Here is a 21,845-nt window from a genome sequence, read left to right on the forward strand (position 1 = left end):
CTAAACAAGATCGAACCAAACCCAATACAACTATATACAATAGGAACAGATACCAAATATAAAATTACAAGCAATAAACAATATTAAGCAAGAAACTCATAACAAAGGTTTTACTAGGCATTCTATTTTAAGGAGTCTAAATAATGTATTGAAATTAAGTTTAGCTAAATCATGAGGAGGGTAACTACAATTATCTAATCTTCAACTCCATCAAAGATCTGAGAAGAGAAGTAATATTACTTGAGTAAACAGGAAGTACAATAGAGAGACTTCCAAAATGTGCAACAAATGACAGAGACAACTGACTACCTAGGCAATCACCCAAAGTCTCATTTGCACTGTTGAGGCAACCAACTTTGGCTAAGGCCTAACGGAAGCTGAGCTTCCCCATCACTCTGGTGCTGTAAGAACACTCCCCACCCACCATCACTGATAGCTGGGTGTTTCAGAGAAGCATGTAGAAGGTGTCTGGTCCATGGGGCATTCGTTCTTAGCCATGATAGCCTTTCCTACTGGGGCTGAAGGAGCAAAGTGATGAACAGAGGCCCAGGATGGGCACAGAGACCCTCAGGAATAAATCTTCAGTGGCATCTTAAAGGCCTTCCTATTGGCATCACGGGAAAGGGCAGGTGGCCAGTCCAGAGACCCAAGACCAAAAAGCATCCGAGAGATCCAGGGACACTGGCAAGATAGCCAACCTCCTCAAAACTATGGCCTGGTCACCATGGAAACCCATCCTGGCCTTGGCCGGTGGTCATGTCCACCTGTGTGAGGGGGGTATCAGGGCTGAGGACGCCATGGGGTCCTTTACAGTAATGACGGGAGCAGCCTGGCTTTTGGTAGAACCATATCTTCAGTATTACATGCTGATCCAGCAGCTAGAGCGCAGAGAGGAGCCCCTACACCATCTCACCTCATTCCACCCCTATTCCACTCCCACATCTATTCCACACCAAGCCCATAGGGACCACAAGTGCTTGAACAGTTACATGAGGTGACACATGAGGCAGCATGATGGCTGGCTGGGAAGGCACTCCTCTTAGATGTCAGGAGGTGGAACAGGAAGAGGAGAAGGAGTAATGAGGAGGGTGAGGAGGAGGGAGGCAAAGGAGGAGGGAGATGAGGAGAGAAAGGAGAGAGGAGGAGGAAGGAGAGAAAAAATGAGGAGGGAGAAGGAGAAGGGATGGAGAGGGAGAGAAGGAAAGAGGAGAAATGAGGAGGGAGTAGAGGAAGAAGAGAGGGAGTAGAGGAAGAAGAAGAAAGGAGGAGAGTGGGGGGGAAGAAGAACTGTCAGCAGCAGCATTCCAGAGACCCTCCCCTGTGATCTCAGAAGGTACTGTAAGAAGGGCTTGGGTGTGTTCATCTGAAGGGGGGCATCCTCATGAAGCGCTGGCCTCTGAGACAGGAGACGCGAGCATCAGTATTTATTCTGGATGTGATCCAGAGAAGAGCTGTGGGGGGTAGACCAGATGAAGAAGGGGGGGGGGAGGTGAGGGGGAGTGACAGATGGCCAGTTAGGTAGGGGTGGCTGCTGAGCCCCCAGGACAGCATCCAGAGCTGTCTTAATGCAGCTGCTCCAACTACACTACACTTAAAAATCACCCCCAGGAGGCCTGTTAAGCATCCCAGGCGCTGGAGAGATGGCTCAGGGGTTAAGAGCACTGGCTGCTCTTCCAGAGGATCCAGATTCGATTTCCAGCAGCTCACACCCATCTGTAACTCCAGTTACAAAGGATCTAGTACTCTCACACAGACATATGTGCAGGCAAAACATCAATGCACATAAAATAATAAAATGATTTAAAAAAGAAGAAGAGCATTCCAGAACTTCCCTCTAGAGAGCCTGACTCAGCAGACCTAAGAACCCAGGACATTCTAGACAAGAATACTGCCAGGTGATGAGGGTGCAGGAGCCACACTGACCTCACCCCTGGGAGGACCCATCAGTTGGTGTCTGCCCCCCACTCCAGTGTAAGCTGAGGAGAGCTGCTGGGATGTTTGCCTCTGGTGGGGGGCTTGTGCTGACCTGTGTAGGGGTGACAGCCCCTCCTGTGTCTGGGCCGTAGGATCCCAGCTTGAATCCTGTCACTGGTTTGTCCCTGTATGATTTGGGTCAAGTCTGTAACCTATCTGAGCCTCAGTTTCCTCATCCCTAAAACCAAAATGATTCTGATGGAAATTTATTCTAAGGATGGAGGACTTCAGGAGAGAAGCCTGGTGGGCATGACCAGCACATAGTAGGTGTACAGTTATATATATATACATATATATATACACACACATATATGTGTATATATATATATATATATATATATATATATATATATATATATATATCCCTGTTGAAATTTTGCTGGGTTTTCATCCCAAGTCCAGTCAGTTTTGTGACTGAATAGATACACACACACACTCATGCACACACGCACGCAAGGTGTTTTTTTTTTCACAGTAAGTACAATAAGTTTATACAAAATATACAGGCAATTAATACATCAACAATGTCTAGTCCATTTCCATTTGACAAATTCGAAGAAAACACTCCATATCTATCTTGGTGAGTCCAAAGTCTTGTACCTAATTTACTTTCTATTAGTCTTTTTTTTTTCATGGTTTATTTTTTTTTTTTATATTTAAAAATTTCCATCTCCTTCCCTCCTCCTCCCCCCTCCCTCCCCTCCTCCTCCCCCTTCCCTCCCCTCCTTCTCCCCCTTCCCTCCCCTCCCCTCCACCCATACCTTCGCGGGGGCTGACTGAGAAGCAAAGGACAATGGCTCTGGGCTCTGATTCTTCTGCATGGACGGGCTCTGTGGGAGCCTTCTCAGCTTGATCCATCACCTTCCTGGACCTGGGGGGAGTTGGGAGGACATTGGTCTTAGCATAGAGTGGGGAACCCTGACGCAAGGTGTTTTTAAAAATTAATTGAAAAGTGTAGGTTCCAATGTCCTCAGGGCCTACCCAGCCCAACTACTCAGTCAGTCCCCCTACAAAACCCAGGATGCTCTCATCTCTCACCGCCTGCCCATCCCCCACAACTCCCTGCACAGCCTTCTCTGTTCCCTCTCCTCTTCCCCCAGTTAAACAAAGCCACCCAGCCGGGCAGGTCACCTGACAGGGCTGCATGTACTATCTAAGTGGGAACAACAACTCATCAGACAGAGCGGTTCACAATTGCTGGGGATAAAACCATTTTCTTTTCAATCTTCCCTGAAAAGTGACGGATAATAACCGGCCTGAAGATTGTAATATTATTAGGGCCCAAAAATAAAATAAACCCCTTAACTGCTTCCTCTCACACGGAGAGGCCAAATCGTTCCTTCACTCATTTAAATAAAGTGATTGTTTTCCTTGCTCGTTATTGTAAATTCTGAGAACTGGGGGGTCTCTCCCTCCCTTCTAAGGGGATGGTCCATTTCCCCTCTCCTATCATCTCCAGTGGGGTATCCATCTCTGCCTCCCACCAGCGTTGTGTTGAGACCCACCAGCAAGAAGGAAGCATTTATGGACCATCTGTAGTATGCCTGCTCCTGCATGAAGCCCACCAGCATACAGAAAATGCCCAGCTAGCATCCCTTGCCATTACTATAGATGATGCTGTGCAGAGCGTGTGTACCATGTGGTTGCTGGGTGCTGTGGATAATGCCTTGGTTTTTCCAGCTATGAAACAGGCAGAGAGCTGTTTCATATGAAACATGAGCAGAGTCCTCCTGGAACCTCTTGACAGGACAGGAGGATAGGTGACACCTGGGCTGAGTACCGGAGGTCTGTGGACCAGGACACTTTTATTCTGGAGACAGATGCTACATCTGCAACAGGTGTCTCTGTGTTGGGAGAAACCATAAACCGAAGCCATCTCTTGAGAGGTCCTGAGTTCCCGAGGGTTCTGAGGGCAGCCTGCCTCCTCCATACCTCTCTCTGATCAACTGTGACACACCGCCCCACTTTCCCCTCCTCTGCCAGAGGAAGGGGGCAGCTGTCCATCCAGCCTCTGAGCGGCAGCTATTCTGTGACAGACGTCTTGTGAATGCCAGTAAATGTGATTTGCCATTGACATATGTCAAAACTCCTCTGTTTTTACCAGCCTGAATCCTTTCCTGCAACCTGGAAGCCCCCCCCCCCCACCAAAGTCTAAAAACTGAAAGGCAGAGTGTTAGAGAGATGGTTGGTTGGGAAGGGGGCATCTGGTGGCAAAACTGAGCCCAGCTTGCTGCACTTGACGTCAGCCCAGCCTGGCGACGGGAGGTTTCTCGTGGTCTCTATTTATCTCACTTATGCTGCCGTCCAGATGCTCAGCTGCAGAGATATTAGTGTGGGCGATTATGAAGTAAGCCTTCTGCTTCCCCCCAGCCCTGTGTGTGTGTGCCTGTGTGTGTCTGTCTGTGTGTGCCTCTGTGTGTGTATTCCCCACTCAGGATTACAGCCTGATTTCTGGAATGCTCCTGGCTCCCTGCGTTCCAGATGTGGGTGTGAATTGGCATCTGATGATGTCTGGGAAGAGTCTCACCTGCCTGCAGCTTCATTCCCCACCCTGCTACCTCTCTCCCCCTCAGGCTGTGGTCCTAACCCCTCCCCTACACACTGAGACTCCAGGCTCAAGGTTAGTGCTTGTGCCCGGAACTGCCCACTTGCCTGTGGGCGCCAGCCACCCTGCAGCTGGAAGCAAGGGTGTCCATCCTGCCTGCCACCCGCATGCTTGCTGCCTCCCCACCCCACCCCGCCCCCACACCACATTCTGGCTGGCTGAATCCTCTGCTCTTTACACAGATTTTTTTTTGGCACCAGATCCACACAGTCAGGGAGCTCAAAACAGAAGTTTTCCCCAGCAAACGGTCTCATTCTAAAGCTTGCAGAGCAGCAGACACAGAGGCTCCCGGCCAATCCGCTATGCCCAAGACCTGGACCTTCCCTAGCAGGGTTCTGTACAGAGCTAGAGAGGAAGAGCTGGAAGGAGAGAGCATTAAAGATTTCACGGGGCCCGATTAGCAGAGGGAGTCCCGGTCTCATAGGCTATGCAGCCCTCGTGGAGATAACCCTGAGATGTACATTGTAGGTTCTACAGTAGCACGGTATTACTAGCTAATGCTGCTGGCTGCTGGCTGTGTGCCAAGTCCTATTCTAAGGAGTTGATGTGACCCCATCATTCAATACTTGCAACACCTTGCCAGGTGTCAGTCGCTATTCTTATCAGACAACTGAGAAGATGGAAGCTCAAAGAGGCTTAGGTAAGTTGTTCCGAGTCACACAGCCCATCTCTGGGGGAGCCAGGAGCTCATCTCAGGCTGCTGGACTCTAGAACCCGATTCTTGACCACCCATGTGTCATTATCCGTTGCCATGGTGATGCTGTGCAGCAGATGCCTGCAGAGCCTCCTAGGCAGGCAGCAATAGCAATGGGTGCTTTGTGTTCACCCGTCTGGGGGGGGGATGCTGGGGCAGCTGTGCTCACTCACACGTCTAGGGCTGGCTGACTGTTGGCTAACCCAGGCTGGCCTTACAGGGACATCAGCGGTGGCTCAACCCTGTCCCCTGTCGGCCTACAGCTAACAGCTCAACAGGTTCCTGTGGGTATATCAGAAGCCCTGTGTGCTGTTTTGGAAGGCTGAGAGAGTTTTGGTGACCTCTGGTCAACTTTTCGTCTTTCCCAGTTCCATGGCCAGTCCGTAACTCAGTCGGGAAGCAGAGCATGGCTCTCTAGGGAGAGACACTGGGTGTGGTCAGGGAGGGTGAAAATTTGAAGCAGGGTCTCAGTTCGCCACATCACAAAGGGTCTCTGCTCTTTCAGCTTTGCAAAGTCTGGGCCCTCCTGGGTCCCTCAGTTGCGCAACCATAGACCCCCCACCTTTGTGGACACCACAAGTGATCTCATGGAAGGGGTTATTTGAAATTCACCATTGCTCCTGTCACTTGAGTGTCTACAACAGCAGGTGAAATGGTTGCGGTCAACGCTGTGGGACTCTGGGCTTTGGACTTTCTGGTTCCCATGAGGACTTTTGTCTGGCTGGCTGCAGACAGGAGCTGCAGGATTGGAGGGGGGGGGGGGCTGACTCCTTCTTCTCTGTACCAGCTGCTGGGTGCAATTCCAAGCTCTGTGCCTGGTTCTTAATAGGTGCTTGAAGCAATGGGGCACAAGCAGGATGGGTGAGCTGGCCTCCTTCCCCGTCTTGTCCAACTACATACTGAGTTTCGATCAGCCAGGATAGATCTAGAAATGCCAGGGTGTTCGTGATGACACACCACTGAGTGTATCTGTGTTTCTAAAGAGGATTAGGGGAGTACCAGAAGACCCATCCTGGATATGGGAAGATCCATCCCATGGACTCAGTTCCCCAAATGAACACAAAGCGGGAGAGGATGAGTCAGCTGAGCATAAACATTCGTCTCTTCCTCTTGGTCTGCCAGGCTGTGAGCCAGCAGCTTCCGGTTCCTATTTCCACAGACCCAAGTGTCTCCTGCCACCATTCCTTCCCCACCACGATGGCCTTAACCTTCAAACCACGAGCAACACAGAACCTTCCTCCTTAATAAGTCACTTTTTTCAGATATTGTTCACAGTGGTGGAAAAAGACAGCAACAGCTACAGTGAGCTGTGCCCAGGCCTTATTCTATTGACTTGCACTGGTCATCTTTGGAAGATCTAAGCGGACACTTAGTGTTCCAGCCATCTGGGAGCACATCTGGGTGTTGGCATCCTGTCCCTCAGTACCAGCTGCCTTCTGCCAGTCACACTGGCTTGCACACACTGGCATGCTCAGCCAGGCTGCCCGAGCACTGTCAGTGGGGCTCTCTGGGACTCACTTTCCTCATGCATAAGCCAGGGGGCTTTCTAATGTCCTGGAAGATTCCTTTTGATTCTCTGAACTCATGACTCACATGTTATAGATAGGAGAGACCTACTTATACCCCTCCTCATCATCCCTGTCTTACATCCCTGTCTTATGCACACGTGCAGCCAAGCACATATGAGCATGCACATACATACACACAAAACTAATGTATTTTCCAGAGCCGGACGGTGGTGGCGCACGCCTTTAATCCCAGCACTCGGGAGGCAGAGGCAGGTGGATCTCTGTGAGTTCGAGGCCAGCCTGGTCTACAAGAGCTAGTTCCAGGACAGGCTCAAAAAAAGCTGCAGAGAAACCCTGTCTCGAAAAACCAAAAAAAATAAAAATAAAAAAAAAAACTAATGTATTTTCCAAACCCTGGCTTATCTAGCAAAGAGGGGCAGAAAAGAGAGCATCCTCAGCTGCCTGTGTCTCTGTGTTTGGTACGTCCTCCCCTGATTCCATATGCCCCAGGACGGTAGGCACCATTTCTGCCCACCTACCTAAGGATCCCATCCCTGAGCTGGCATGTGTCTCCACCATCAAGAAGGGCCAGGCTGAACGCCACTCTTCATGGTTGCTTAGAGCCCACCAATGACCTCACATCAGTGTCTGACGGCAGGAATGGGAATGACACTCAGTCACACTGAAAACAGGCTGGACCTGGTGACAGGTGGTTTCTCCTCTCGCCTTCCATGCAGACCCCAGGCCCCTTCATGTCATGCCTATCAGATTTCAAAAGGGAAAGAAACTGCCCCAACTGGTGCCATCAAAGCTGTCAGTCACTGTTCCCCGTGCAGGCCTATGTGGATTTGATGCCCCAGCAGCCTTCCTGCCAATCACACCTCATTCTCCTGCTGAGGCTGTACCTTCGACACTTCAATATTTACCTGACAGGGCAGGGTGGTTTCCAGGCTCTACTTTGCAGGCAGAATAGGCCTGGAAGAAAGCTGGGGCTGTATCATCTTGGAACACTAGGCCCCAAAGATGCCAAAGTGTGAGAAAGTGAGGTCCTTGCAGTCCATGCAGGCACTGAAGGATGGCTCCTCTGCCTGACTCGTGCTTTTGGAGATGGAGAATGAACCTTCCTGGGCTTCCATGCAGTATCTGTTAGCAGAAACATCGTTCCATCTCTGAGTTCCTGACAGCTATGCAGAAGCATGGCCTTTACACAGTGACGCCTGTCACGTCGGTATCAGCCTCTCTGCCTCATGGAGGACGCAGCACTAAGGTAGCTAATTCATGACAGCTTGCCTAGGCTCTTCCCAGTTTCAGTTCAGAAGGCTCCTGGGTGAATGACTCTCTCTCTCTCTTTCTCTCTCTCTCTCTCTTTCCTTCCTTCCTTCCCTCCCTCTCCCTTTCTCCCTTTCTCCCTCCCTCCGCCTCTCCCTCCTCTCTCTCTCTCTCTCTCTCTCTTCTCTCTTCTCTCTCTCTTCTCTCTCTCCCTCTCTCTCCATACATGTGGAAGCATGCATGTGGAGGCCAGAGGTCAACAGGTCAACATCAGGGCTCTTCCTCAATTGCTCTCCGCCTTACTTTATTTGCTTGTGCCTGTGTCTGTGTGGAGACATGTTCGTGTCCCAGCATGCTAGCAGAAGTCAAAGGGACCCCTTGGGAGTCAATGGTCGCCTACTTCCCTGGGATCCAGGACCAAGCTCAGGTTGTCAGATCTGTGTAGCAAACACCTTTGCTTGTGAGCCATCTCCCCAGCCCTCCACCTTACATTTTGAGGCAGGGTCTCACACTGGAGCTCACTGAATCAGCTAGACTGGCTAGTCAACAAGCCCCAGGGAGTCTAACATACCCAAAGGGCTGTGACTACTAGCACACACCACTGTGACAAGCTTCTGCAAGGGATTTGAACTCGGGTCTTCATGTTTGTATGACAGGCACTTTACTGCCTGGTCCATCTCCCTTTTCCTGACTACCAGGTTTTAAATGTGAAGGTTCCACACTCTGGTCACCACTTCCATCCCAAGCTATTCTGGGCTCTTGAACACCCATCTCCACCCTGCTGCTTTCCCACCTCTGTCTTCCCCGCACACCCAGAGTGGCCAGATGACCAGTCCATAATCATAGTGGCTGCCCCATCAACCTCAGGTATGAGGCCTTAATTGAAGCCCATGGCCCCTGTGTTGTATGGAGATAGTTCTGCCTCCTGGCGCTCTGGGCTCTGGACAGGTATCCACGGGTCACGTAAGATATCCCAGGTCACCAATGACCCTGACATGTTCATCAAGTGCCTGGAGAGGCAGAGGGCATCTTGAGAAGGGGTCTAAGATTTCCTAGAGAGGTGTAAACAGATGTCTGTACATTCCAGGCAGGGTAGAGACCAAAGAAACAATCCAAATTGAGTCCAGTGAGAGTTTATTGGCATTACTTACAGAATATCTCCAGCATTACCAAAGAGCCCACTCCCACCTGTATGGTTTGTCACCAGAGTTGCATCCCTGTTGCTCCCTGTGTGAACTGAAGGCACTGAGTTCTTCCCAAGTCTCCTTACTATAGCAATTGATCCTGCTGTAATAACTTTGGGGCAGGGGCTTGGAATCTTGTAAGTCTGGGGAACTTCCTGAGACTTGTGAGTTTCCTTGACTTCTGGGCCTTAAGGAAACCCAGCCACATAAGAGGCTGGGCTGTGGGGAAGATGTTCCATGGGGCCATTGTGAAAGATGGGGCTCTCTGGTGACATCTTCTCACCACATGGCCACAGCCTTAATATATGCATCTACAAATAACCAGATCCTATTTCTGAGAGCTGTCGTGAGTGGATACGGAGACCGTGCACAGAGTCCTGCCCCTGGTTCCCTCTCCAGAGGGCACTCTTGCTGCTCATACCATGACAGTGCTGCTGTCCCATGTCTGTGTGACCAGACCAGCTCCCTTCTGAACCTTCTGGCATAGATTGAGTGATCTGGGGGACACTGAACCTCAATGAGCAGAGACGCCACCAGTTCTTGTCAAGGTCTGACTGTCCTGACATAGGGAGGGTCTCTTCATACTCCCTTTGCCTAGAGCTAGACACTGGCTGTACTTGAGCCTGCAGGTCCCACCAGGCATTTGGCAGTCACTGAAGTTCCTCAGAGGACAGGGATACTCAGGATGGAGCAACAAGACCACCCACTCATGCCTTGATAGGAGCTGCTGTCTGCTCCCAGGCTGGAGGAACCCTTGGTCAGGATTTCTGGCCCCCACTGCACCCCACAGTTCCTTCCCCACTAAGAACTAAAGAGGTCTTCTAGCCACACACACCAGGCCTCTGCTTTAAACCTCCCTGTGTCTCTTCATGACAGCGAGAACACAATCCAACTTCCTTACAGGACCTCATGGGCCCTGACTCCAGATACTACCACAACTCCTTCTGTCACCAAGCTCGGTACAGGCTCAGTACAGACAATTGTGTCCCCTGCCGGACCTTGACAGCTGCTCTGATTGTTATTTTCCCTCCTGACCCCCTACCCCGCACCACCCCTCTTACTACCCAGGTTTTACGGAAGACCCACGTTCCCTAAACGTAATCCTCAGGCGATCTCCTAGCTACTTGTACCTGAATCTTTCAGCGGCTTGCTTTCTAGCGTGGGGCCCACTACGTGTTCCCTTTGCCTGTAGGTCTCTGGTGGCTGGAGGCGTGCCTAGCTGTCTCTCACCAGTCCCTGAGACCAGAGGTCACACAAGGCAATGACTTCTGGCCATACATTTTGTCCTTTCCTCGCCTTGGGAAGGAAGCTGTCACACCCCATTTTACAGGTGGGGAACCTGAAGGTCCTGTAGATGCCTGTTCTACAGCCCTCAGGGGGTCAGTCCCTCTGGAATGTGGGCCCAAGGCTGCATACTTCTCCTCCGACATGTTCCCTGTGCCCTCTCTTCAGCCATTCTTTCCGTGCAGTCCTGCTGCTCTTGGAACAAGAAAACAAAATGTGCCAGACCTATAATGAAAAGAAAATGGGATTTTTTTTTCCTGGTTGTAATAATACCAAGTGTTTGTTCAAAGCCAGGTAAAGATTTTTTTTTAATATGCTGAGTGATCTTTATTGAGCAGCATCCTTATAATAAGAACTCACCCCAACTCTCCAATTCTCTCTCACTAGAAGAACATGCCGCCTGCTGAGCAGAGGGACAGTGGGAATTCTGTGTATCCCCCACAAAGACCCACGCTGGGAGTCATCTCCACTGTGGTCTATAGGACAAGGGTCACCCTCTGGGCTCCGGCAGGGAGTCAGGGATTCCGGGTGAGACCAGCTCTGTAATCAATGTGTTGTTGTGTGTCGTGCCACGAGGCAAGTTTCTTAATGTATCTGGTAGATGTCCACAAGGTCCACCTGGAAGAGGATTCCATCTGGGCTGAGAAGACGGCTCAGTTGGTAAGGTGTGAGGGTCTGAGTTTGAACTGTTAGAACCTAAGCAAAGATCTGTGTGTGGTGTTGCACCCCTGTCACTCCAGGGGTGGTAAGAGGGGAGACAGAGACAGGCGGATACCTAGATGCTCTCTGCTCAGCCAAGTTGGCCTATTAGGTAAAGCACCAGGCCAGTAGAGACCCTGTCTCAATAAACAAGACAGACAGACTGGCCTGAGGAATGACTCCCACGGCTGCCCTCTGTGCTCACATACCCACACATATACAGGTGCGCACACTAACATACACACACACATACACACACACACACACTCGCACATGTACACACACACACACTTGCACATGTACACACACACTCACACACCCACACACACGCACATGCTCACACACACAAGCTTGAAAGGGGCCCTGAAGGTTTTTGCAATTCATTCTGTGTAAATATCATCTCAAAAGAAAAGAAGACTCGTTAATGGGCTATGCACTCTAAATTGTGGCATCTATGCAGGAGACTTAGGCGCTAAGCGAACTGATGTATGCGACTTACCAGGCAATGGGTCCAGTGAGTGAGGCAGGTGGATACCAGAAGAGACAGAGACCAGACTCATCCGCAGGCTTCTGTCTCAGTACAGAGGCCGGGTGCTAGGTAAACCGAGGCTGGCTTTTACATCCCTCACACTCTACTGGGTGTTTGGATATGCTGAGACACAAAGAACAGCAACTGAAACACAAAGTCACCCAGCCTCACCCAGGGCTCAGCACCTCAGATCCCCATCTGGGCAGTGTGGAGGGAGCCCCTGATCCAGGGCTATCCCCAGGACTGACTCTAGAGGACCCCCAGCCTCCTCTTCTGAGCTTGTGGCTCAGTCACCCACTCTGATGGGCCATGCTTACCCATCCATGCCAAATGAGGACACCCCTCCCTCCCTACCTACCTAATAGGCTTCTTCCATCTTCTTTAATTTGATTAATTGTCCAACTCCTCCCACTACAACAGACTGCAGAAGAAGAGAGGCCGTACAGCCTTGCTCCTAAACCATCTAAAACCGTCTCTGTCACAGAGTAGAAACCCGGGGCATCCTTGCTGAATGAGAAATAACTGACAATAACCTGCAAGCTCCGATGTGGTCCCTAACGGTAGATTCCTGCCACCCGAAGTCCACCTACTGCTCAAACCTCCTTATGGCAGATAGGGCAAAGAAACCAGCCATCCCAGTTCCATTGGACAAATGAGGAAACTGAGGCCAAAAGGTAGAATGTAAATTTCCCAGCATGCCCTGCCAGTGGCTGAACGGAGGTGGATCCCAGGTCCTCAGCGATCCCTTCAGAACTCTTTTCTCCCTAGCAGGCTGCTGAGCTTGTGTTAAAGGGCCTGTCCCCGGAAGCAACCAGCAGATGGACAGGCGGACAGGCTCCGCTTGGCTGAGCTGCCCACGATGCCGTGTTAATTACACAGGGCGGGAGATGCCAGCCAACACTGTCTGCAGTGTAGCTGCCCTGGTATAGCAGGTGCACAGGCTGGCGTGGGCTGCTGGTGGCCATGGCCAGGGATCTGCTGGCAGGCAGACCTGCTGACATGGCCCAACTGTTTGCAGCACCACTGGGCATGGTGGCCCAGGCACCTTGTCCCAACAAGGGCCTCCCCAGGGACGGGCATCCTTCCCGATGGTACCAGTTGTCCTGACTGGCTCAAGCCAGGCAGCTGTCCTCTGGTACAGTGTCCACACAGGTGTACTCTCAGACAGGATGGCACAAGGCTTTGGGGGCTCAGTACTGGGAAACTGTAGAGGTGTCATAGCAGGGCTCTGTGGCAGATACACAAATCCTGGGACTAGCTAGGACCTGACCAGGGCTCTGTTAAACCCTTTAGCCGGCCTGCTCCTAAGATCTGATGATCTAATTAATGGCCCTGAAGAGGACCCAGAAAATGATCTCTGTTCTCACAACCTCTCCCCAGGTCTGGGTACTAGTTTGAGATCCACTGTGTTTACAGCAATTTGGAGACTAGTTGGTATCCCTGGACTCTGTAATGGCCTCTTTAATGCTTTTGGGGGCTCCCCGTCTCCGTTCAGTGGCATAAATGATGCCAACAGTGCCACATCCCAAAGCGGACAGTGGGATTCCCACTCTCCCGGAGGCCTGGCTACCCACCACACAGAACCCAGAGCATCCTCCGGTGCCCTCGGGGTGTGCTTCTCCTACCCCTAACTTACAGCTAAGGAAAGTGAGGCGGGGAGATGTGGGATCTAGAAGTGAGCTCTCACCTCAGAGAGCAAACGCTACCCCACTGGGTTTTGCAGTGTGGATTAGGGGCTCGCTGTTCCCCATGGCTGCTGCAGCTCAGGCTCTTACACCACATCGTGGGAGTCACGATGCTCTCCAGCTGACTCCCTGAGCATTTGGTCCTGGTCGTTGTGCTGGACTCTGAAACCCCAGTGTCTGGCCTCAGCCCCGAGGCACCCTTTGTGTCTCCTGCTTCCTGTTTGCGATGGGGAGGAGGGTACCCAGGAGGTGACGTGCAACCCTCACGTAGCTGGTGGAGTTTAAAGGCTTAGGGGATCTTGCTAGGTGTGGGAGGTGCAGGGACAGCCAGCCTGGTGCCCTTTCACTCCTGTGGAAACAGCCTGGCGTCGTCAGAAATCTACATACCCTGCCCCGGCTGCTATCTCCAGTTTCTCCTCCTTGAGTCATAGATCAAGGAGGGAACATAACAACTGGGGTTGCCACAGTGGGGGGCAGAGTATACACCTACCACATGTCACAAACAGACATGCACATACACCACTCCCCATAAAAGTACAAACATTACACACCACACCACACACACACACACACACACACACACACACACACACTTCATTGGCAGCTCAGTACGTCTGAGCCCCATAGACCCATCCCCACCACACCCCAGAACATAGGCTTTCACGTTCGTGCACATGCCCACCTGACTGAGCTGGCTCCCCACCCCCTACCATTTCCCCACCCCTACCGTTAGTACAGCCATCACACCTGCCCACATGGCAAGCTCAGGACCCACGAGGAAGCTGGCAGTCACTCTGCTCTCCTCCTCTACCGTCACCACCCCCCAGTCCTGTCCCTGAACGCCTGTCTGCCATCACACCATAACCAGATGAGACAAGGCAATTTATGATACCAGCTGTCTCTGTCAACACCGGATCTCCCACACACGCCAGGGAAGCCAATCACCCTAGCCCAGTCTTGCCAGGAGCGGGAGCTTACGGTGTTGGCACAGGAGGGTGGAGTCGGTACCCAGGGAGGTGGGTGGCTCTTGACTTCTCCTCCTTGGCTGTCACCCATCCTCCTTCATGCCTGCATCTGTGGCGACAGCTCCCCACCAGAGCAGAGAGCAGGTGGGCAGGAGTTTTACAGGAAGAGTGGTCCAGGGTCGCCATGGCAATAAGACCACTAGAAACTCTGTGAACTCCCAAACCCAGAGGACCATTACGTGGCTCCATCAAGGTCCCCTGGCTTCCCTCCATGTTCAGGCTTCTCGCTCCCTTCCAGGCATCTTTGTCCAGGTTCCTCTCTCCTAAAATACCTGTCCCTTTCTTGGCCCTGCTCCTGGCCTTGGCCCAGTTCCCCACCCCCACCCTGAGGCCTTTCTATAGAATCCTCGGAGTCAGACGCAATGCACGCTCAAATGTCCACTTCACCTCAAGCCAGCAGGGCAGCCTGGGCAGGTGACATTCCTTCTCTGGCTGCAGTTTTATTTCTAGAATTTAAATGAGTCTTTGCCACATGCTTGACTCTATTATAGAATTTGAACTCACCCTCCCCCCTACACACCTCATTCACTCCCAGCCTTCTCCTACCAGCATACAAGGGAAGACGGGAAGACAATACCAGCTCCATGCTGCCGCCCTGCTGGAGGAAACAGGAAACACGGAGCCAGATGATGAGAAGCCAGTCCCCTACTGTCCACATCTGCTTGGCTATAGTTACCTCAGTGCAAGCCCAGCCTTGCAAGACAGATGCTAATCTTAGGCACACGAGGGACTCAGGCTGCATGCAGCCCTGGGCCCAATTCCACCTGAGTGGTCCTTCAATGAGGCTGTGTTGACCTGACTGATGTCATCTTGGGTCAGCTCTCTTGGTGTAAGCATCAAAAGTGGTAGTTAAGGACCAGGGCCCTGAGGAGCCCGTGCTTTCCTTTACTGAGTAGTACACTTAGCTAATAAATGTCTATTGAGGACCTTGTGTTTGTCTCCATGACAGACATGCAGGGTCACGTGGCATGAAGAAGGGACCACTGGATGACAGTCACATGGTGGAAGTTTCTAGAATTGCTTTTCATTGTCTTCCGCAGCGATCAGAATTGAAATTCAGTAGCAATATCTACTTCCCTACATGTTTTACAAGTGTGTGCCTATTTCCTACAACATTTAAGACACGGTCTCATGTAGCCAGGCTTACCTCCAACTCCTTGTGTTGAGGATGACCTTGAACTTCTGATCCTCCCTCCCCCCCCCCCCCGCCCTGCCTCTGCCACCTGAGTGCTGGGATTATAGGTGTCCAACCCGGAGTTTTATGCATGACCAGCAGGCATTCTATCCGCTGAGGTTCAGAGCTGTGGCGTGGGGTAGTCTGGTTCCGTGTTCGGTCACTTGCATTATCTGATTGCTGTTCTTTTCACCCTCGGCGGTGCTAGAAGGCTAACCTCACTCTTTCTCCTTCACTGCCAGGGAGTGTGAGTGGCCTTGCTGGGGACTTGAACCTGTGCCTGGCTGATGTAAGCTCCCAGGGGCCATCCGCTCCTCCACATCTAATCAGTTCATTAAAGTCTGCCTTGCAAACACTCCCTCGCGCCACCCAGGACACGGAGACCTCAGCTGCTCCATTTCCAGGAGAGCGAATTCCTTCCCCGCTGGAGAGGAGTGGAGTAATGTAGGCAGGCAATTTAAACAGCTCCACAAACCCGCAGTTTCCACTCTCCGCCACTATTACACTTCCTGGCCGCAGCGGGATTGGCCTGTAAGTGGGATATCAAGTTTATTACAGCCATTTCCAACCTGTAATTGGTTTTGTGGAACACAAAGAGAAAGGCTGGGGGAGGAGAGAGGTGATCCCCCATTTTTTTCTTCATTTTTTTTTCCTTCCCTTTTACGGATGGTGGCATCTAGGGGCATTGGTGAGAAGGCTGACTTTGAGGACTTATTTGTTTTTCCAAATTAAAATGTGGCTGGCTGACCAGTGGGCTCTCCTGCTGCTGGCTGAACTGCGTCTGTTGGCTATGTGTCCACATGTAAATCCATCTGCCCACACGCAGGGTTGCTGGTAGGGGTGTGTCTGGCACTGATGGTGGGGTGGAGGGTTGTGACAAGCTGAGGTCACTTAGAGCGGGCTCTCTGGAGCGACAGCAATGGGGACACAGCAGTGGGACCACACAGGTAGACAGACTCTCCAGAGGCCATCTCGTTTTCCTCATGGAACATTTAGGGAAACTGAGGCCTGCGTAGAGAACAGCATAGAGACAACTGATAGCTAATACTTGGGGAACTCATAGCAGAAAGGCTGGCAGGGTAGGACCAGAAGAAAACACCTTTTTAAAGGCACTTACAATATGGCCGCTTGGAAGCTGATTGTCCCTAACATACATTGAACACGTTTGCATCTGTGTGAGTCTGTGTTTACAAGCAATGCTGAGCCCACACAGTTAGAACTCAGCCCCTGCTCAGGACATTACTCTCCACAATTTCAGCTACCCGTGTGAGGGTTGATCTTTACTGTCGGGGTAACTGGATTTAGAAGCATCATAGAAAGCCAGCTCTGGACATTTTTGCAAGCAAATTTTTAGATGAGGTTAAGTGAGGTGAGAAGACCCTCCTTGATAGGGAAAGGGACGACAAGGGGCGGGGGGGGGGGGTTGTAGGGAGGAAGAAGCCCTTCCCCTTAGTTAATCCTGTGGGAACTTCCGACCACGACCCTCACAGGCACACCCACACGTGTGCCTCTCTAAGCCTTCTAGATGCTTCTCAGTCCAGTCTAGCTGAACCTACACGCCTCCAAGGAGACTTCTGGGGTAACCTTTCCTCTCAAGGAACTCTGCACCCCCAGAAGCATCATGGGAAGCTCTTGGCATATGCCTGTCACCGCAGACCTGCCCTCTCCACTCATCCTGCGGTTGGCTGTGGCCTGAGCTCTGTCCCCACCAGATCCTGAATGGGGCACACAGTTCCTGCCTCCCTCTTGCCTGAAGACGGAAACTGTGCCCGTGTCTCATACACTTACCACCCTTGCCCACAGCTTATGGTCCAGCCTCAGCTCAGAACCTCTGACCAATGAGAGCGTCATAGTGTCCCATGGTGCATGCATGGAATCTTGGGTTCAGTAGGCAGAGGCCCCAGTCACTCTCAGAAGTTGGAGGCCAGGTTGGACCCCCCATACTGAGTTTCAGCACAGCTAGACACTGTCTCAAAAAAAAAAAAAAAAAAAGGAAAAGAAAAAAGTAAATAAAACCATAGAAAAGCAGGCTCGTCCTTGAGGCTCTCTTGCGCCTGGGCCTGTAGCAGGGATTTATGGCTCAGGTAATTCTTCCTTGCTTTGTCTGGGGTGTGGGGGTGTGTGGACGTGTGGGGGGGGGGGGGCGGGGGTATTTTCCTCACCATAAAACCCACAGTCCCGGTGAATAAATTTGAGGAGACAGTTTTACTGACAGATTTTTTTTCCTCTGTTGTGTAATAAAAAAAATGGAGTGAAATTTGAGATTGGGACAATGAGGGCTGCGGGTTTCAGAAGGATATCAAAAGCTCTCTACCTGAAGGCAGGCAAGGCTGGAGCCAGAGAGCTGCCGAGAACCTGCTCCTGCCCTTCTCAGGCTGCAGCTGCCAAGCAAGGTGAGGCAAAGGGGCAGTTAGGCGGCCTTGCCAGCCTGGCAGGACAGGCAGGGAGTGCTGGGCCTCAGCTGTGCCTTCGGTTGCAAAGTGACTTGCATGATGCCTGTCTTCCCAGGGCATGGGGGGAGGCATACAGATGAGATGGAAGGTTTCCCACCTTGGCATGTATGTGCGTGTGTGTGCAGGTATGTGTGAACACGTGTACAGGAATGCAGGTTCCTGTATACACATGTATGTAGATGCTCATGGTATGTGCAAGCACGAGTATGTACATGTTTATGTGCATATGCTTATGTATGTGTGCAGGTATGTGTGCATGTACATAGGTACATTTGTGTGTATACATGTTCATGTGTCTAGGTGTGTGTGTGTTTGCACCCGTGCACACATGTAATCATGCATGTGTTAAAGGCCAACCTTGTGTCCTTCCTCAGGTGCCCTCCATCTTAGTTTTTAAGCTGGCACTCAGTGATTAGGACAGACTCAATGACCAGAGAGACCCACCTCCCCTGTGCTGGGATTACAGATGTGGGCCAGCATGCCCAGCCTTTTTACTGTGTGCTGGGGATTAAGCTACCTCCCCGTGCCAATCCCAGCATATCAACAGTTTGCTGAGGAACGTCTGAGGTGGGTCCGCTTCGTTAAGAGCATCAGCAGTCTCTCTGGCCTGTTAGTTACATGCCAGAACCTTCAAGGTGACAACCAAGACTATCTCTAGAATTTGCCACATCCCCTGGCAGAGAAAGGGGTCAAAATTGTCTCCCAGGGGCTGGAAAGGTGGCTCAGCAATTAAGATCACTTGCTATTCTTGCAGAAGACCTGGATTCTGTCTCCAGCACCCACATGGCAGCTCACAGCCATTTGTAACTCCAGTTCCAGGGGATCCAATGACCTCGTCTGGCCTCCGTGGGTACTGCATGCACATGGTACACAGACATACTGACAGTTAAAACACTCACATTCATAAAATAATGAAATAAATAAATAAAATAAATAAGAAAATTGTCTCCCAGTTGAAGGCCCCAGTTGAAAAGTACCTTGATCTCTCTAAGGGGCCAAGAATGGGGGACCCGCCCTGTAAGTTTGTTCTGACTTTGAAAGTGGCCAAGTCACTGGACCCCGCTCACCCCGGACCCTGCACCTGTCTGGTTGAGTCCACTGTGGGCATGCAGTGGTTAAGGCATCAGCCTCAGAAGCAGGCTGTGGGTCTCAAATCGCATCCTTCCTGAGCACGTGCCAGCACAGAGAGCCTGATGCCAGTGAGATGCCATCCCCTCTCACACACCACAACTCTCCTCCTCCATGCTGCCATCCTACTCTGGAATCCGGGTCCTTCTGCAGAGCAGGTGAGGCAAGAAGTCATCTCTCTCTGTCCTCAGGCTACACAGATGAGAAAAAAACAGCCAATTTCAGAGGGGAACAGACGAAGTCATGAGCTAGATAAGTCCAGAATGGTGATGAGAGGCAGACAGGCTTGGTGAGGGCTGATAGGAAAACCAGTCAGGGAAAGTCCTACTGCTGATCCCACTGAGAGCCACCAAATCTATGAATGTGTTAGCATCCTTCCACCTACCACTGGTACTCACTGAAGTGTCCTTGTTCTTGGTCGCTCCTAGTCTATGGGACAGGTAACAGATGTGGCCAGTGCATGACACAGTTGAAGCCCAGTAGAAGCTGGCTGGGTTGCACTAAATGTGTGTTTTACTAAAACCACCAACATATAGTTGAAGGCAGCCTGGGTGCTGATAAGGCCAGCTGGGGGAGGGGGGGAGGACAGATGCCTGGGGAAGCCACTCAAAGCATCTCCCTATCCCTGACCACCTCCCTGGCAGCCCCCTCCCCTGCTTCTACCAGAGGAGCCACGGGGAGCTAATTCTACTTCTCCAGGCCCAGGCATGAGGCCGCCCTGTCTCGGGCTGTTAGTGTGGAGCCCAGCTGAGCGGCGAGAGGCTGCAAGCTCGCGCTCTATAATAGAGTTGCTGAGACAAGCGGAAAACTGCAGCCGAGTAAACAGATAAATAATTGAAAGAGTGACAACACATACCTTGCTGCTGTGTGGAGTAACACTTTCATTAGCGGGAGGCGGCGGAGACCAGGCGTGTGCTCAGGGCAGCCGCTGCTGGGGAGCCCCAGACACATGGGCCTGGCTCTCCGGCAGCTGTGAACAGCAGGACCCTGCAGCAACCTGGGCCCCAGCACCGGGGTCCCCTGCTTCTCCAGCTTGCATGCACTCAGGTGGAATGGAGACCTTGTGGCCTCCTCCTAGGGACTGTCCCAAGGGTGGCTACAGAAAAACAAAGGCAAGTGTCCTGTACTGATAGAGCCTATCTGTCTGTTCCTGGGTCGCTGCTTCTGGCGTGGCCTCCCTCTTGGACTTGCTTCTGCAAGAACAGAGGAGGTTATAAGCAGAACCCAAATCTGACCCTGGGTGACTGGTGTCTGCAGAGGGGGTGAGTCCTCAGTGGTGGTACTCTGTTGTCAGGATCCTGGGGGGGGGGGGTAGCTCCCTCTTGCTCCGGGCACTCGAGCAGTCACTTTCACAGAGGCAGCTGAGCTGATCCCTCCAGCATCTGCCCTTGGCTCCCACCACCTGCTCCGCCAGGCTGACTCTTCTTGCACCTCCTGCAGAAGCAGCTTTGACTTCAGATCCTCCAAGATGCCCTTGTGGGTGCTCCCTGCCCTCAGAAAGTGCCCTTTCCCCTCTTCTGGATTCCCATACTATTCTGGACCTAACCTCTCAGGGTTTGTCAGAAATGGCTGTGATGCCTTGGGCTGGTAAGAGCACCTGTTCTTCAGGCCTGGAATCCACATGGTAGACGGATAGAACTGACTCTCCAGTTGTCCCCTGACCTCCTAAGTCACCCCACACAGCAAGTGTGCATATACGATAATAGTAAGAACACTAAAAAGCAGAAATAGTTGCAATGTAGTTTATTTGTCTTTCCACGAGTTATTTGCCTTCTAATGGTCCCCTGGCCCTCCATTCTCCCCCTCTTACTAGCTAGCCTGCCCCCTCCCCTGTCTTCGCTCTACTGACTAAGGCTCTGGGACCAGGCCCTGATTCCATAGCTCACTCTACAAAGCCCATTCTGGTCCTGCCCACAGTTACCCAGGCCACACTAGCCATTTCAGCAAAGCAGAGCCTTGGTGGTGGATGGAGCTCCTGGTGCCTGGAAAGGCTCAGCAGGGAGAGGCCACTAACTTCCTTCCACCATGCCTGCAGGGCCTCAAAAGGACCCCCCAGTGCTCCACCATGTCTGCAGGGCCTCAGAAGACCCACTATGCCTGCAGAGCCTCAAAAGGACCCCCCAGTGCTCTACCATGCCTGCAGGGCCTCAGAAGCCCCCGCCCCTGTGCTCTACCATGCCTGCAGGGCCTCAGAAGCCCCCCCCCAGTGCTCCACCACGTCTATAAGGCCTCAGAAGGCCTCCAGCATTTGCAGAATTGAAAGTCCAGCCCCTCCCTGCTCAGAAGCCAAGGCTCTGGTGGCTGGCACCCATGGGAGAGAGCCAGGCTTACTCACAGGCTGGCTGCTGCCTCCCAGCTCCACATCACAGGGCTTTGCAAGAGGGAGGAGGAACGTGGCAGGGAAGTTGTGGGATGCTCTTTGTGGTCAGCACACATGTCTTCCGTCTCCTCCTCTAGGGCATGGCTTAGGTAATGAGTTTGGCCTCCCGAGGCCAGAGGCTACCATTCTTTTTTATTAATTAATTTGTTTTATTTAATTATTTATTGTGGGTGCGTTTGTGTGTCTATGGACATGCCACAGAGCACGTGGAGGTCAGAGGGCAACTCCCAGGAGTCCGTTCTTTCCTACCATGT

General features: G+C 51.8%; 1 protein-coding gene across 1 annotated transcript in view; it reads left to right on the plus strand.

Moving 5' to 3' along the window:
* The window catches only part of Igsf21 (immunoglobin superfamily member 21), a 127,955-nt gene that overhangs the window by 27,578 nt on the left and 78,532 nt on the right, over positions 1-21,845 (plus strand). The gene's annotated exons all lie outside the window — the stretch shown is intronic.

Source organism: Arvicola amphibius, chromosome 6, assembly GCF_903992535.2.
Source record: "Arvicola amphibius chromosome 6, mArvAmp1.2, whole genome shotgun sequence".
Lineage (NCBI taxonomy): Eukaryota > Metazoa > Chordata > Mammalia > Rodentia > Cricetidae > Arvicola > Arvicola amphibius.